Genomic DNA, 17,800 nt, shown 5'->3' with positions numbered 1-17,800 from the left:
TTAAACATGCATCGCTGTCAGTTCTCAAATAAACAAACTCCTTCCTGCCAGCATCAGTCTTAACCACTAGGAAATTATTTAACATCAGCAATGTCCTCCTCATTCTCCTAAACACCATGGTCAAAAGAATGCAAACAAACAAAAAATAGAAGACAGTATCCCTATAATTCAGGATCTTCTTAGTTAGTTGCAGAGAAATACACGTAAATCACAGGTTGGCATAAGTTGTGGCAGATGTGAGGATCCTCAGCTGTGGATCTTTACCTGGGTCTTGCATTCTCCAGGAATCTCCAATACGTGGGGAAAGGACTCTTAGAGATAGGACTTTTAAGCCAAAACCTGGAAGAAGAGAAAAATTCAGCCACAGGATGAGGTTTCAGGCAGATGCATCGGCAGGTGCAGATGTCCTCTAGGAAGGGTTTGGGCTTGAGGGGCTTACAGGAGGCTGGGGAGGCAGTGAGGGTGGGGGAGCGGTATGGGCCAGAGAGGTTGCAAGGGCCAGATCATGCAGAGACCTTGTGCCACAGCAAGGCAATTAGGTTTCCTAAATGTACTCTGAAAAACAATAACGGATTTTTAGCAGGGCAGAGTCATGAATTATGATGTTTAAAGCTTTCTCCAGCTGCTCTATGGAGAACAGGTTGCAACAGTTTCAGTATTACAATAGTAGGAAGACCAGCTTGGGGACCACTAATGTCGTACAAGGCAGAATAGTAAAAGTTTCAACTAGGAAGATAGAGGAAGGACGTGGAAGATTGAGATACAGTTAAGGGGTAAAACTGACAAGACTTGGAGCTAATGGCTGAGATCTCATTGTATGGATAATCCAATGGAATATAAGCGGGTTTAGAAAGCCTGACTCTCTATACAAATGCAAGGTATCCTCGTTAATATTAAAACACAGACCGAAACATATGGTTCAGGCAAAAAAGGTTCCTCTTGCTAAATTTATTCTTGAATATAAGGAGGAAAGAGTCACATGTATACATTTACCCACCAGGCTACTGAGGGGCTCTGATGGCTTCCTTCAGTGGGCAGGTCAAAAAATGATCGACAGTAATTACCATTCCCATTATTTCCCATTATAACTCCCCCGCTGCAGATAGGTGAGCACTGCTCCTTTTGGGACAGAGCTGTCCTTGTATACCTGGGCAATACTTTGAAGTTGCCATTTGCATACTGATCCCACAAATGGTTTCCAAGAAGGACAGTCCCACCCCTACCCAGGAGTCATCTAGGACACGTTTGACAGCCTATTACAGTTACAGGATATTGGGGCTTGCCAAAGATGCATCCACAAAGCCAAAATTGTCATGCGATTTTGGAAGCCCCAAATCTAATCATTTATGTGATATTGTATAGGAAAATGAAGTGGTTTATCATCTGAATTTTCATCTTTGACTATAAGGATGAGCCTTATTTAGACATAGCCAAAATCACTGCTCCATAAAGAGCTTAGGGCTACCCTGATTCTGGAAGATGCTATATAAAACTCAGTTCTATTTCCAAGGCTGCTATAGAACCAAAATAAGTCATCAGCAGACTGTACATTCATTTATACATACATACTGTACCTTCACTAACTGACAATATTCACACAACAGATTGAATTCAATATGCTTTCCCTGAAGATGTTATTCTAAAAAACAGAAGTGCTATTACCTAAAATAAAAAAAAGATAAGAACATTAATTGCACAATGACTCCACATTTTCTCCACTGATGATTCTCTTAACCTCTCCAATCACAAAGTGATAACAAATAAAGACCTTAGTTTAATTAGAAAATAGTTGGCTGAATCCTTATACTTTGAACAGGTTGCATTCACAAGTCAGAAATTAACAGCCGCGACCTAGGGGAAGTGTCTTCAGGTTATTTCTGGTCCTCTGAGGATCAGCGTTTGCTTTCCAGCTATTGTAAAGCAGAGAACAGATACCAGTATAAACTGGGCAACGTGGAATCTCTTTGAAATTACAAAGTACATTTGTTCTTTTGTTAAATGAAGAAAGACTATTTTAAATGATGTCACTAACAGTTACGAAGGAGATTATCAATTGCTAACGGCATTAGTAATTGCTCTCGTCCTTTTCGGAGGCTTAGTGATAAGAATCAAAGCAATGCAAAGATTCGTGCCTTTATGTAACTCTATCCTTAGCTTATGAAATTGTAGCCTAATAAAATATTCCAAAAATTGGAAAAAAAATTGTAGGCACACAGTATTTCAGATCATTATTCATAATAGCAAAAAAATGGAAAAACTATATCTGTAACAATTATGGAGCATTCACTCAATTTAATATAAAACCTTTTAAAAATTAGGATTATAAAGACTGCATAACAGCATGAATAATGCTCATGACATGATATGAGATAATGAATCAAGCTTTACAATTACTTCAGTAAAATATGAAAAGGAAAAGCCCGTATTGGTAAGGCCAGCCACCTAAGCTGGATTAGGGTTTTTAATCAAGGAGATAGTGGCAGATTAGATCTGCATAGACTCTGCAGTCTCCAAGATCCTGGCATCTGGCTTAAAGGCATTACCGGTCAGGATGCAATCAAGAAACAACACCGGGAAGAACAAAAGAGTGAGGGGTTTATTACAGGAGTCAGTTTTATGCACTCACGATTGCTGACGGAGGAGCCTACGCAAGGGGCCATATGTCTGCATCAAATGTGGCATTTGAGTCACTACTGAGGAGCCAGGCCAGCAACTGGGGGCAAAGCTGACTGGAAGAGACCAAGGACAGACTAGAACCTTCACAGACACACAGACCTGAGGACAAAGCGTATCCAAATCCCTCGGACTTGGCTTTCTGTGACTCTCAATCTCAAGGGTCACAACTGTTAAAAGTAGATCGTTTCTGGCATTGGGGTGAGTCTGACTGTTTTGTAGATACCCAACCCTGACCTGTCTAGTGACAAAACCCATGGAGCTGACTGCCAGCTCACTCTAGGGACCAAATTGGTAGGATCTGGGGTAAACCTGGGGGGAAAAAAAGAGCTAAAGGGACAGAGGGGCTGAGGGGGAGGAAACAAGAAAAGGTACATCAAAATATGGAAGTCAGTCACCTTGAGAGCCTAGAAAGACGGCTTTCCCTATCTGTCAAAGAACTTGTGAATCAGCTAAGTGGAGTCGTTAAAAGATAAACTATAGCACATTAAAATTTTTAAGAGTTTATCTGAACCTTTATCTATTCAAATCAGGCAACGCCAAACTGGAAGTGGTTAGGAGAACTCCAGGGACAGGACCCAGGGCTTAGACAGACAAAGTGTGGAAGCAATGGAAGGAAGTCGCTTGACTGGCTCTAGCTTAAGGCCTCGTTGGCTGTTTCTTACTGGCTGTTTTCAGATTTCCATTTCTTAACCTTGAGACACAAGCCACCACAGTCTAATGGCTTCCTGGTTTAATTAATTTAACGAAGTACAGACGCCATTTACTACTGATCTCCATCTTGTGTGCATTCTGGGTGGGTTATAAAGTAAAACAGAAACTAGACCCTTGGAGAAAGGCTGTTTTGTGTGTTCTTCCAGACTCCTGTGTTTTGGGCCCACTAAGAAAGCCATATACTGAAACGACACATCATGAAGAAGTCTAAGCGCTGATTGTTAGGGCTGGTACCTACTACACCGTCCATACCTATACTTTACAATTGTATGAAATTCCTAGAAATAGAAATCAAGGAAACCCAGATGGTACGTCTATAAACTTCCATATCCAGTTGAAAAATAATCAGTTCTTTGTGGACATCACACCCAATTCTATATAACTGTTTTTTTTTTCCTGCCAAGTTCCCCAGTTAATACTGATGACCTGCCTCTATGTCTAGAGGGTGAACTTATAACCATTTTTCTCTAAAATAAACTTCCTCCATTTCACTCTCCAGTGTCTCCTTGTCCCCTCAAGATGCTATAAAAAATTTTCTGCTCAAATATGCCACCTTGGGGGAGAGGGAAGTTTGGCCTCAGAGCTCTCTGTCTGAATCCCTGACTTATGTCTGTCCAGCCCTCAGAGAAGTAAGCACCATTTGTAAGAAAAGCTATGCTGGGGCTCACAAGATTAATCTCTACAGATTTCATGTTATTTTGTTGTCTGGGTGTTGCCTTGACACTCTCGAAAATAACACTTTAAAAGATTCACATTTCTCACATCGAAAGGAGGTTTGCCGTTCCTTTTTTTACACCCTGCCTTGTTAGAAGAAGGATTGGCGTTAACTTGTTAGAATACAACAGAGTTAATAAAGAAATAAAAGAATCAGGATAAAAAGAAAACAATGATGGAAAAACAAGCGGCTGCCAGGGCAAAAACAGCATTTATTATGCACGTTTGACATGAAAAATTGAGCTGTGCATTTGATTCATAGCTCACCAGCTTCCACAGCAAAAATGGAGAGATGATTATTATCGCCGACGTTTACTCTTTATAGTTGGTCAGGGGAAGTTTTGAAACGTGTCCATTGGCAGATGAATGCATAAAGAAAGGAGAATATTATTTGGCCATAACAAAGGAGGAAGTCCCGCCATTTGCAACGACATGGATGAACCTGGAGGACATTATGCTGAGTGGAATAAGCCAGTGACAGAGGGAAAAATACTATGTGATTCCACTTAAATGAAGTATCTAAAGTAGTCGAACCTCATAGAACAGAGAATAGAATGATGGTTGGTTTACATATTTCCACAGAAGTCAGCGTCCTTCAAAATATGGAGATGGTGACTTAAAACAATCTTATTTGTAGAAGCAAATGTGATCACTGCTGATCACAGAAGATATTATGTAGCATTTGTGCTGATTCATCAGCTCACAGTGTGAGGACCTTATAGGAGAACCAAGACCCACCTAACAGTCCTTCGGTATGTCCTCACACCCTAATGTTGTTCAAGAAAAATAAAAGTTTAATGTAATCTTGCAACTAGTTAATAAGGCTTTATAAGGCTACAATTCCACATACACTAGTCTGCGTGTGAGAACAGCCTGGCTGGTTATTCCTTAATCATAGATTTTTTTCTTACTGTGTGTTTGCTCTGCTTGACAACTTTATTGCAGTATAAATGATGTAAATAAACTGCCCCTATTTAAAGTATATTATCTGATGAGTTTTGACATCATAAACACCCATGAAACCATTGCTATAGTCAAGTTAATGAACTATTTTATCACCCGTAAAAGTTTCCTTTGCCTCTTTCACACTCTACCTTTATCATTGTTTTTTATCTGCCTGTTTCCACTACATAACAAATAATTTACTTTTTAAAATCAGGTTCTAAAAAGAATGATGACACAATGAATAGTCATCATTTTACCCCTTTAAATTATCACTGATACTTCTGTCACTTTCAAAGGCATCACAAAAGGAATTTCCTCTTATGCAGGAAACTTAGGCTCTGCAAGTGAATTAGTCCCTTCATGTGTTTAAGGTGGGCTAAGGTGACCAGAGAACTGGCCAGTCTCTTGGTACAGGAGTAGAACCTTCAAAATGGAAAGGAGACGAGCGGGTGTGGGGAGATGGCACCACTTCTGTATGAGGAAATTGCATAAGGAAACAAACAAAAGTAGACCTGATATGCCATGGCATGATCCTACCATAAAAGGGACAAATAGTTTAAATACGCTAGAACTATGAGAGGCACTGGCGAAGCCCCTAACAAAAGAAAAAAAAGTAGGGGGGGGGAATGATTTTGGGGAAGGAAAGGAAAGGAAGAAGGGAGAAAGGGAAGAAAGGAGAGAAAGAAGATGTTAAAAGTAATAGGAAAAAAGACAAACAGAAAACCCTGCAGTAGGACTTTGGCTAAAAGGTGTCCGTAGAGTGACTTTTGTGGTAAAGAAACTGTTACCGAAATAAAAGGGGATTCATTTTGCCTGCATGCATCGAAGCTGAAAGACATACAAACTAGTGTTTGCAGCAAAGAAAGTAAAGGTTTAAGCAAATGACTCCAAGCGGGGAGACACCGGTGAGTTAGTACTCAGAGACCTGGCTCCCTAATGGCCTCTAGGGAATAGATTCTATAGGGGAAAAGTGATCAGTCACGGTTGCTAAGGGAGCTGAGGACCATGGACTCCACTGATTGGCCGGGTCTAAGGTAGGGGGCAGTTGATCATTGCATCATGTCCTGATATCAGTCATGGCATCACTCTGTGAAATTTCAAGGGGATGCCGGTAGTGTGTTCCACCTTCATGGGTCTGGAGCTGAAACACAACTGAGGTCAAGATGTGATCTTTAGCTTGACCAAAGCGCTGTTTCAGTGGTCAACAGACCTAAGGCTTTGTTCCTAACGCTGTCTGATGCTGACCAGAATCTGATGTCTTAAGGGTTTCATGATTAAAGGAGCAATCCTTCAGTTTGTGCAAAGATGGAAAGATAAGGAAAGAAAAGAAGCAAGTGAGTACAGGACCGGTTTGAATCAAGGAGGAAGAGAAGAGAAAAAGTCATTTCAAAGAAATAGAGATTTGGACGGTCACAAAACCGAAGGTGGAATGAGTACCCACAAACAGGGACAGTGTGTGTTGCTGTGGCTGGGTAAAAAGCATTAGAGACGGGAAGTGATCCGGCTGTAATAAGAGTCCTCCACCATCGCTGCCCTGCTTCAGGGCTGGAGGCAGAGAAAAACTTTCCTTACTCAGGAAAAAGGAGCTATTTTTGTCAAGTTAAATGAGCCTGAACCTGCAGAACCGAATTGGCAGATGGATATTGTTAATTGGTGCACTTTTTCAGTGCAGAGAAGAGTTTCCTATCAGACTAGCAATTCTGCCACACAAACAGTGATTTACTAATAAAAATGAAATCAAGTATCGGAATTCTTGTTAGGATGAGCTCACGGTCCTGTGTCCCCTTTACTTCCCTAGAAAAGGAAATCTACAGTAATGATATCACTGTGACATCCTCTCCAGGCCGTTCTTACTGTGGCAACAGTTTAAGTGGTGATTTCCCACCCCCCACCCTCCACCCCCCTGCCCCCAAATACTTTTACCATTTAAATGTCAAATCAAGCTGCTCTGATCACCTAATGATGATTCTCCTTTCATAGACAGGCTTTTCAAGGAGTTTCTGGTTTAACGTAACCAGACAACTCTGCTGGGTACATCTTATTCTGAAAAGCAATGGGGTAGGAGGAGCAGAGAGGAGAAACATTCCCCTTAAAAAAAAATAAAGGCAATTTATTTATTTTACAGTCTAATGAATTTGACAAATGTATACTCCCACACAATCGCAACCACAGTAAGATATGGAGCACTTACTCACTCCAGAAAGTTTCGTTATTTCCCTTTAAAGTAACCCTTCCACCAGATCCCAGATTTAGACAACCACTGATTTGTCTTCTGTCACAATAGATTAGTGTTACCTTTTCTAGAATTTCATATAAATGAAGTAATATCATGGCTTAAAAAAAAAACTCAGCTTAATGTTTTTGAAATTCAACCCATATCTCATGAATAGCAGTTTATTCCTTTTCATTGGTGCATAATATTCTATTATATGAATATACCTCCATGTGTTTATCCATGGACATTTGGGCTATTTTTATTTTAGGTTACTGTAAAGAAAGCTACTATAAATATTATTGTCCAAGTATTTTTGTGGACATCAGTTCACATTTCCCTCAGGATGTGTCATATAGTAAGTGTATCGTACCTCTTTAGATTCCCCTCAGTAATGGGTAAGATTTTTAGTTGCTCCAAACCAGAGCCAATGGAATGGGTACAACGTTACATATCTCATTATGGCTTTAATTATACCTTCTTAATGACTAGTATTGAGTATTTTTTTTCATGTATTTATTGGCCATTCATTAAGTTCTTTTGTAAAGATTTTAATAAAATCTTTTTCCCATTTTTTAAAAATAGGGTCATTTGTTTTATTATTATTGATTTGTTAGAGTTCTTTATATATTCTTGACACAAGTCCCTTGTCAGGTATATGAACTGTGAATATTTTCCTTCAGTCTATAGATAACCTTTATATTTTCTTAATGGTATCTTTCAAGCAACTGAAATTTAAATTTTAATGAAATCCTCCATTTTTTACAGTTTTGTGCTTACTTTATAATTGTGAAGATTTTCTCCTGTTTTCTGATAGAAGTTTTAGAGTTGCAGCTTTTCAACCTAAATCTATCCTTTCTTTGAGTCAATTTTTGCATGTGACATGAGAAACAGATTGAGGTTCTTGTTATTTAATATATGGATCTTCAATTATTCGAGGACTATTTTCGAAAAGATTATCCTAATAAAATTACCTTGCCATCTTTATAAATGATCAATTCATCATACATATGTGGTCTATTTCTAAACTTTTTATTCTAGTCCATTTCTCTATACATCTTATACATATGCAAATATTGCATTATCTTGATTATTGTTTCTTTATAGTCTTGAAATCAGATAGTCATAAGTTCCACAATTTGTTTTTTCTCAAAATTATTTTGACTATTCCATATTCTTAGCATTTCCATATAAATTTTATCAACTTGCCAATTTTTACAAAAAAAAAAAAGCCTGTCGGAATCTTGATTAGCATAGCATTCAATTTATATAACAATTGGTAGAATTGACTTTTATTTTATTTTATTGTAGGAAGATGTCAACATGAAATCTACCATTTTAAATTTTTAAGTGTACAATAAAAATTGATACCTTACCATATGTGAGTTTTCCAGTCCATTATCATGATATATCTCTATATTTACTTACATTTTTCATTTTTTTCAAGGTGTTTTTTTTTCACTTTTTAGAGTACAGATTTCATACATAGTTTGTTAAATTTATTCCTAAGTTGCTCAAGTTTTTAGATGCTATATTAAATAATAGTTATTTTTAATATAAAGAAGAATAATTTATATCCTGTGTTGTCTTTGAACCCTATGACTTTGCCAAATTTATTAGTTCTAGTAGCTTTTGGATGATTTCCTTATGATTTTCTATAAACATGATCATGTTGCATGCAAGGAAAGACAGTTTTGCTTATCTTTCAATTCATCTGAGTTGTATTTATTTACTTTTATCTCATTGCACTGTCTGTGGCTTTGAGTACAGTGTTTAATAGAAGTAGTGATGGCGACACCTTTGTCTTCCTCAGCTTGGTTTTTCACCATTAAGTATAATCACGCTCGCAGGTTTTTTGAAACTATCTTTTAGCACATTGAGGAAGCTACTGTCTCTTTTATTTTCCTGATACTTTTAATGAAAATGAGTGTTAAATTTTGTCATATGATTTTCTGCATCTATTGAGATAATCGTGATAATCACATACATTTTTTCTCTATTTTTTTAAATACGATAAATTATATTGATTTTTAAACACTAAATAAACTTATTCCTGAAATAAACCCCATTTGGTTATGAAGCATTATCCTTTTTTATATACTCCTGGATTCAATTTGATAATATTTTGTTAAGGAATTTTGTATCTATGTAATCAGAGGTATTACTCTGCAATTTATTTCTCTTACATAATACTTATCTGTTTTTAGAAAAGCTGATCTTATGAGACTAAATGGTATGTGTTCTCTCTTCTATTTTCTAACTGTTTGAGAAGAATTAATATTATTGCTTCTTTAAATGTATGATAGAATTTGCCAGTGAAACCATTTGGGCCTAATACTTTCCATCTGAATTTAATTTATTTAATAGATATTGGGCTATTTGATCTTTGACGTATTTTTCTCCAAATTACAGATGACATTGTATTGGTTGTTCCAATGTCTAGTAATTTTTTATTGGAAACTAAACTTTGTGATTAGCATGATTTGAGTGCTAGATTTTATTATTTTTAAAGAGCATTAAACTTTGTTCTCAAATGTACGAAATTTACTTGAGGTTCTGCTTGATTCTTTTGAAGCTTATTTTAAAGCTATGTTGGGGCAAATCTTGTGTTGCCATTACTTTCAGGATAGTTTCACCCTTCTACTAAACCCTGACCCTCAGGGGTCTCTACTGAACACTTTTACTCCACTCTGGCTAGTTGAAAGTTGAAACTCTCTCCACCCTGTGTGAACTGTGGAATTGCTTAGCATACAAATCCGACGCCATTCTTTTTCTCAGCCTCATAGAATTCCACCCTTTGCATGTACAATTTAATGCTCTACGATACTAAGATATTCTCATACATATATCTGGAAATCGTTTTCTGCACTGTCTTCTCCTCCCTGGTACTTCCCACTGCCAATTCCACTCAGCTCAACCTCAACGGGCTCTAATCTCTGTTTCCTTAACTCACTGAGACCATGTTTCAAGTTTCTCCTGCTTGAATTACTGCTCGAAAAATGCCTCCAGGCAGAAAGCCAGGCTGATGGCAGGGCTCACTTTCTTTGTTTCCCTTCTCACAAGGATATCAGTGCTATAGTGCTTTTTGTTAATGTTTCAAAACAATTTTCTACTTGTTCATGGCAGGACAGCAAGTCTGGTGCCAGTTACTCCATCATGGCTTGAGCAAAACATCTCTTTTAAAAAGGTAAAATATAAAGAATTACATAATGAAGGATAGTGCAGATATAGTCCAATTGTGATTGCTTGGGTTTTTTTAGTTGCAGCATAGAATTAAAGTTAGTTTTATCCTACGATTTTATATAACCACAAATAGAACCACATTAATGCTCTTTTTCCATTAAAAATTCCCCAAAATGTGGATAGAGGAACCAGGTCTAGACACTTTAATGAAAGGTAAAGATATTAATTTTATTGAAAATTTGCATTTGGAGGTTTGTTACGTTTTATTTACTTCGTGAGAGATTCTATTCTGTCCTAAAATGAGACTTGCATGAAGGATAGATTGTATTGTTCTATTTTATAATGGACGAGGGTGTATCTAATCATTAAAAGACATTTATAAAGAACATCCTTGTTCCTGTCTTTGCCTTTTTCCTTTCTATTTGATTAATCTTTAATAAATATTTTGAGGTCCAACCGAAGTCCATTTCTCCAGGGAGTCTTTCCAAACCATTTCATTCCTGTTTAAGTTATGATAATGCTAAACAACTGTCAGAAAAGAGACCATGAAATACAGTCCCTTAGAGTATATGGAAATTTCTCTTTCCACTGACAGCTTCTAAGTAGGCAATCCAAGATAAGCGAGGCGACTTCTTCCAAGGTTCTTTTCAAGTCATTGTATTATCATCCCTTGGATGTATCCTTCACATGGTCAAAGGTGGATTTCTTCCACTTTCTATCCCAAAACAACCAATAGTAGGGGAGAAAACATGGTAGAGCACATCTACATAGCTTAAGTCCAAAACGCGGACTTCATTGGTGAGAACATAGTCACATGGCCATACCTCACCACAAGGGAGGCTAGAACATAAAATCTAGCTAGTAGCCATGATGTAGCTACGTTAACATATAAGAAGGGGAGAGCGGACTTTAGGAGACAGTTAGCAGTCTTCTCAGGTCATTCTTCCCTCTCAGGACTCAATCTCAAGTTCAGATCTAGCACATCAGTCAACTGTTAATCAGATGAGTAAGATGGGGTGCTCAAAGTGGGGGGATCCATTTAACAAACTTTTTGTTCAAATAAACGTTGGCACATCTGACACTTTCTTGGTGGTTTTCATTGCTCTTCTAAGTCTAATGTTAGTTGAATCTACTAATAAGACTTTCTTCAGTCCATTTTCTATTTAGTGATTATTTAAGATAGACAATAAAGGTATGCATTGTCATTCACTCATCATTACAATAGATTATGGGAGACAGACAAACAGACCAGGTTCAAATTTCGGTTTTGTCATTTCCAAGCTTTGTGACTTTGCGTACATTACCTAACATCTTTGAGCCTCAATTTTTAATAAGTGTAATGACATCTATTTTCAGATTATGGTAAAGATTACATGAGATAACATTTGTAAACACCTAATAGAGTGCCTGAGCACACAGTTGGAGTCCAGTAAAGTAAAAAGATATAGATATATAGATGTAGATATAGATCTCACTCTATAGATAGATAGGTAGAGGATAGATGACAGATAAATGATATAGAGATAGAGATAAACACAGATATCTATCTATCTATATAAAGAATAATAGTGAGAGAATACATGTGTGTGCATATATATATACATATGTATTTGTCTTTTTTTCTTTCACTGTCCTCCTTTCTATGGAATATTCAGCAGCCAACAAATGTATACCTAAGGGATGCTGATCTACATTTGATTCTTTTCTACCACATGGCAACCTAGTGTGTTTGTCATCTACCTGAGAGAACCAATAAAAAGTACACATTCCCTGTCTGGAGAAGCAGCTCATCCCTTGAAGTGCAAGTCCAGCATTGCAAGGCTTGAAACGTGGCCTTCGGCACCACCGTGGAGAGCCGCTGCCGATTTCTGTGGTCAAAAAGTTTGCACGATACTTTCTCATTTCGAAATATTTTTACTACTATTACCTAAGGATGGTGGCTCTTGCTCATAGTCACCACTGAACCAAAGATTAAAATAATGGAGCTGTCACTTAAGCACTGAGCAGTAAAAATGTTATGCATGTAAATCAAGTCAACAGGCAGAGAAACACTGCAAATACTAACAGTATGGCACTACAGGTGACTAAATCTGCACAGCTTGAAATTTTCAGGAATAAAGCAAATGGTGTGTGTGTGGCGGGGGGAGAAACCCATCTTCCTTAATTTTTAAATATGATCTACTATCCATTTCTATCTATCTATCTACCTATCTAATTTTATAAAAGATTTGAAAAGATATAAAATAATATAATATATAAAATAATAATAGTATTCACAGTTAAATAGAAAAAATAAGCCGATCAGAGCTGAAGGAACTATGAATAAAAGAGAAAATGACAGTCACATTTATGATTGGAACAGATATCCAGACATTGGAGCATATAGAAAAGTTATGCCAGTTTGTCAGCAAAAGGAAATCTTTTCCTTACACTTAAGTTTGAAATAAATTTCTTGCATGAAACTTAGAAAATACAGCACGAAAAAGCGGGTGACAGTCTTAATCATTCCCTTCCATAAACGCAGCAGCACCATGCAGGACTCTTTCTTCTGGTGTCCCTGAAAGTCAGCCAGAGGCCCACTGCCGGGGGAGAAGTGTGCAGGGTATTAAAACGATGTCAATGTCAATCCAGGTTTCTTAGTTCCAGCCTTATTGAGGGGGAAATTCTAGTTTTTCTGGCCAAATCAGAATTTTCCGGTTTTATGTAACTATCAGATCCCTCTTTGGAGAATTTTTCCGAAAAACTGAGCTGCGGCAGGATGGGGTCCCCTTCCTTCGGGGTGCAGGCGCATGTGAGGATGCGTGAGAGCACAGACTTTAAAAGCGATGTCGTCTGATAAGAGGATGCGTTTTGAAAAACGAGCCACCCAACCCGGACTCTCAACTGAACAGACAAGCATCTCACCTCTCTGCCAAGTCTTGCTGTTAGAACATGAACAGACAATGGGCTTAATATTATAGCTGGCTTGACAACAGAAACTGGGAGAACCTTAAACGGCCTAAATGCAGCTTCCTCTCCCTAACCTGCCTGCATGGAAGAGGTCCCCCAGCCTACTCCCCTCGTGGAGCACAGTTCCTGCTCATCTCTGAGAAGTGGGTTTCAGTTCCCTGCCAGCCCATGAAATGATCCGAACAATGCAATCACATTCATCTTCAGGAACCAGAACCTCATGATGCTACAAAGTCAGATTCCCTTGGCCCTTGGTTGTTCACCGATTTTCAAGTGCAACCTCTAAGGCCATCAAAACATGACCCCGAAGTTACACCCTCAAGAACATTGAAACAGTCTGGTCACCTTCTTTGTCCATCAAAAGGCTTCCACACCAGGGTGGGATCCAATGGCTCTTTTGTCTTCATTCTGTTCTGTCATAAAGTACTGTGATCAGACCACCTGTGTCAGAATCTCCTGGAATCCTTGATAAAATGCTGATTCTTGGACCCTATTGAGTGGACTCTCTGACAGTAAGTTTTAAAAGTTTGCATTTTTAATACTCCTTTGACAGTGATGGCACCTTAGGGCCACTGACCTAGACAGAGTTACGTGAGAGCAATCACATCAGTGACTGTATGTCACTCATGCACCCAACGCTAGGAGACGTTTAGGATCATTAAGGTGAGACCCAACCAGAGAGCCTGGCTGCTTTGGAAGCCAAGGATGACAGCCCTGTGCTCTAATTACAGCCCCTGTTTAATGAGGAGCTTTCTCTTTGTGCGCTAGTAAGAGGTTCTATTGTCTTGTATACTCCCATCTCACATGGATAGCCGGAGAGACTAAAAATAGACCCCACCTGCACAGAACATTCCCACATAAAGCTGCTTTCTTCTTTCCGATGCTGCGATCAAAGGACATTGCTCCAGAAACATTTGTTCTCAATTACTCTTGCTGGGAAGTGACACATGGGTTCAGACAGCAGTGTGACCTCTTTTTTGTTAAAAGATCATGCGAGGGGATAAAACCCAAACTGCGATTTTGGTCATACTTATTAATATTTACGTGAATTGATAAAGAAAATTACCAAATACTGCGCATAGTTTGGCATATGTGATATTCTATTATCTTGAGACATAGTTTCCTAATCTATATTCAGAGCTTAATAATTATTAATAAAGATAAATTTCTCATTGACGTTAGAAATAATTTGACCCAGAAATATCACACCTGCATTTATCACCCTCATGAATGAATAAAATCTCCGAAACCCATGGCTAAAAATCTCATGTGCTGAACTTAGTTACTTGACGAACCTCCGCAAAGAGAAGCCAAATGCTAACTTTTAATTAATGTCTTTCAAATAGAATAAATTTACTTTCCAAAAGTCATCTATGCCTATCAAGGTCCAGAATTTGTGATTTTAGAGAAATAAAACTGATACATGAATGCACAGACCACTGCTTAACCAAACAAATGTATTTTTTTCCTCCAAGATAGTCCCTGTGGGAGCCTATACACTCATTCCCAAGGTTGTTGGTAAAACGCGGTTGGCGTTACCCTGAGAAAGAATTGATAAAAAGCATCCTCATTATCTTATATTCATGCCTCACGAATCTGCTCACCTTGAAGCAGTCAAATGAAAGGCCGGCACCATAAATAGCCTATGCACAATATCCCCTAAGAGTGATGAAAACATCGAGAGGCACGACCGCTTTGTCACAGGTTAGAGGAAGGCTTTCTGGAGTTAGACAACTTTGTGCTGAATCCTAGCAGCGTTTACACATTCGTCAGCAGGACAATTATGGTTGTAAATATTCACTAGCAAGCAGGAAGAAGCGTGGAATAAATAAGCATGAAAAAAGTCATTATGAATGTGATTGGATTTTGGTCTTTGTATCTGTTCCATTCGATTTCTAAGAAATTCTTAAATTTTTCTATATGATTTTATGGAAATTCTCTAAAATTTGAACATGAAAGAGTGAAAGTACCTATGAGCCTGTCGGATCAGTCTCATGTGAGCCTTCTGTGCCTGAGGGTTTTCTTTCTGCTTGAGGTGCTCACAAGGCTCTATTCCACGGGCATCTACTACCCACACATCCGCAGATCTGCCGACTCCGTCCAGCTCTCTCGCCAATAGGACATAGAGTTGAGAAATAGAAAGTGGACCCTTTGTTCTTTCTTTTCCCTTTAACAAGTTACAGCACCCAGTTCAATCTGGGTGTCAGCATTCTACTCTTAGTGAGTCACCAAAAGCACAATTCGCAGCCTCCCGTCAACAGCAGCTTTTGTCAAGGTGTCTTGGATTTGACCCAGATACAGCGTCATACACAGGAGTTGGATTTTTTTTTTGGAGTGTTTCATATCCATAACCACCTGTTTTAGCCAATCTCTATGGAAATGACAATGCAATGGTACCATCTTCTAGAGACCCTCAAATTAAACCCAATCCAATTCGACTTTATAGAGCAGTTTTTATTGATCTAGAGAAGCTGATAAAGGTTCCTGATAAAACTTCGCTCCTATAGATTCTCTTGCCTTCCTGACCTCATAGAACAGCTGTTCTTCAATGGCCTTTGTCCACACTACAGGATCACATGACTACTGGAAACAGAAAAAGCAGAATAAGAGCCAGTGGGCCAAGACACTTAGACTCCCACCTCTTTCAACTGTAATACAACTAACACTGTGACCACAGTTACTAAGGGGCGTTTCTTCCATGGACGTGTTATCTGTTTGGTGTACTAAAGAAAAGAAAAGTTTAAGGATAATTGACAGCAAAACCCACTGAGTTTAGAGGAAGTGCAAGGGTGCCAGGACGCCTGGCAGGGGCGACAAAAGCAGGTGTGACATTCTAGGAGTCAGGAGGTGGCATCCCTGGATTGGAGTAGGGCCGCTCCCCGGCATTGGCAGGCCCCACTGCGTTCAGGATCGCTGGGCTCCAGAGCCAAGTTTTGACTGATCCTGGCAAAAAAAAAAAAAAAAAAGCCATTTCTTACGGTTCCACAGAACACTGAGCGGTGCAGCTTAAGGTTTGTCTCTGGTGACCCCTCAGCGCTGCAGGCTCTCACACTGACCCTCTCCACACACCCCGTTCTGGAGCGGCCTCTTCCTGGATCCTCGGTTTTGCATTATCTTTGAACTCTATTACCTTTCCCTGCATCCAAATGCTCTGTTCTCCATTTAGGAATCACACCTAGGTGCCAGCTTCAGCCATAATTCAGCTTCCATCCTCCCCGGGTCACAATTCAGCCCAAAGGGAGTTCACAGTAGGAGAATTTTAATTAGAGCGGAAAAGCAAAAATAATTTCTTTGGATTGACCTAGGGTGACGGGTCACCTTTCTTAGACCCCAATTTGAATCTCAGCCTGGGGGCCGCTTACCTTATCTAAGCTGACTCAAGACAGCCTTTTTATAAAGCTTTCTTTTAGTGATTATGAAACTGGAGACTGTATGTATTATGTTGTTTTGCAGGCCACCCTCAAGATGTGTGTATTTTTGTCACTTGTTTACTTTAAACTTTCGTCACTTTAAATAGTGTACCTTGAGAGGCATTTTGAGATCGAGGCGTTTACCTTTGAGGTAATTTCTCCTCTTTGTCAGCTCTGGGGCCATTCTTTGGCACAAGATGTATGCTGTTATGATATTGCAATCTACTGGGATAAAAATAACTCATGATGTCAAACCCTCGCCCAGGAGTGCTGCCCTCACGAGATAATCTGTCAGGAGGGGAAGTAGGGTGGGCCAGGCCCAGAGCCTCTGTGGAGACAAAAATAGAGTGCTAATGGCCTGCAGTGACATGGAAGAGAGTGGAAAGTGGACAGAGATATTTATAAAGAAAAACGGCTCTGGGCATTCGCTGAGTCCCCATTCTCTTATTTTCTCCAGGTCTATTTCTGGCTTCTTCTTCCACAGCACAGGCAGTTTCTCAAAATAAAGTCTCGCTCCTGCCTGCCCTGGCCTCCAACCGAGCTCTGAAGGAGGCAGGCCATGAATGATGATTGTCTGTGTCTGGAGTTTTAATTGAAAAACGTCCCCAGAAACGGAAAGACACGAGGAGGAAGTGATCTCATCGTCACTGATTTTTCCTAACTTTCAGTTTTGGTTCTCCCGGGTGGAACTCGATACAGCAGCGTCCCCCAGTGGTTTCAGCAGGAACTGCAGGAGAAAGCGGGCTGCGGGATAACTAGCTCGGCGAGGAGGAAATAGGGGTCAGGGGTCAAACCTGCGTCAGACAGGTTAAGACTTCTCTCCCTGGGGGAGCTGAGAGCAGCTTCTTCCATCTGTGCTTCTCCCAGACCCACAATTTACAGTTCACAGCCCAGTGGGAGTGGTCTCACCTGAGCTTCAGGTTTGTGACAGATGGAAAGGAAGAAGGCGAGGGAATTAAATGCTGCACGTGAATTGGTAACTTCCGTCCAGAAACAGGGG

Source organism: Rousettus aegyptiacus, unplaced genomic scaffold, assembly GCF_014176215.1.
Source record: "Rousettus aegyptiacus isolate mRouAeg1 unplaced genomic scaffold, mRouAeg1.p scaffold_m13_p_10, whole genome shotgun sequence".
Classification (NCBI taxonomy): Eukaryota; Metazoa; Chordata; class Mammalia; order Chiroptera; family Pteropodidae; genus Rousettus; species Rousettus aegyptiacus.
Note: the sequence above shows the minus strand (reverse complement) of the source record.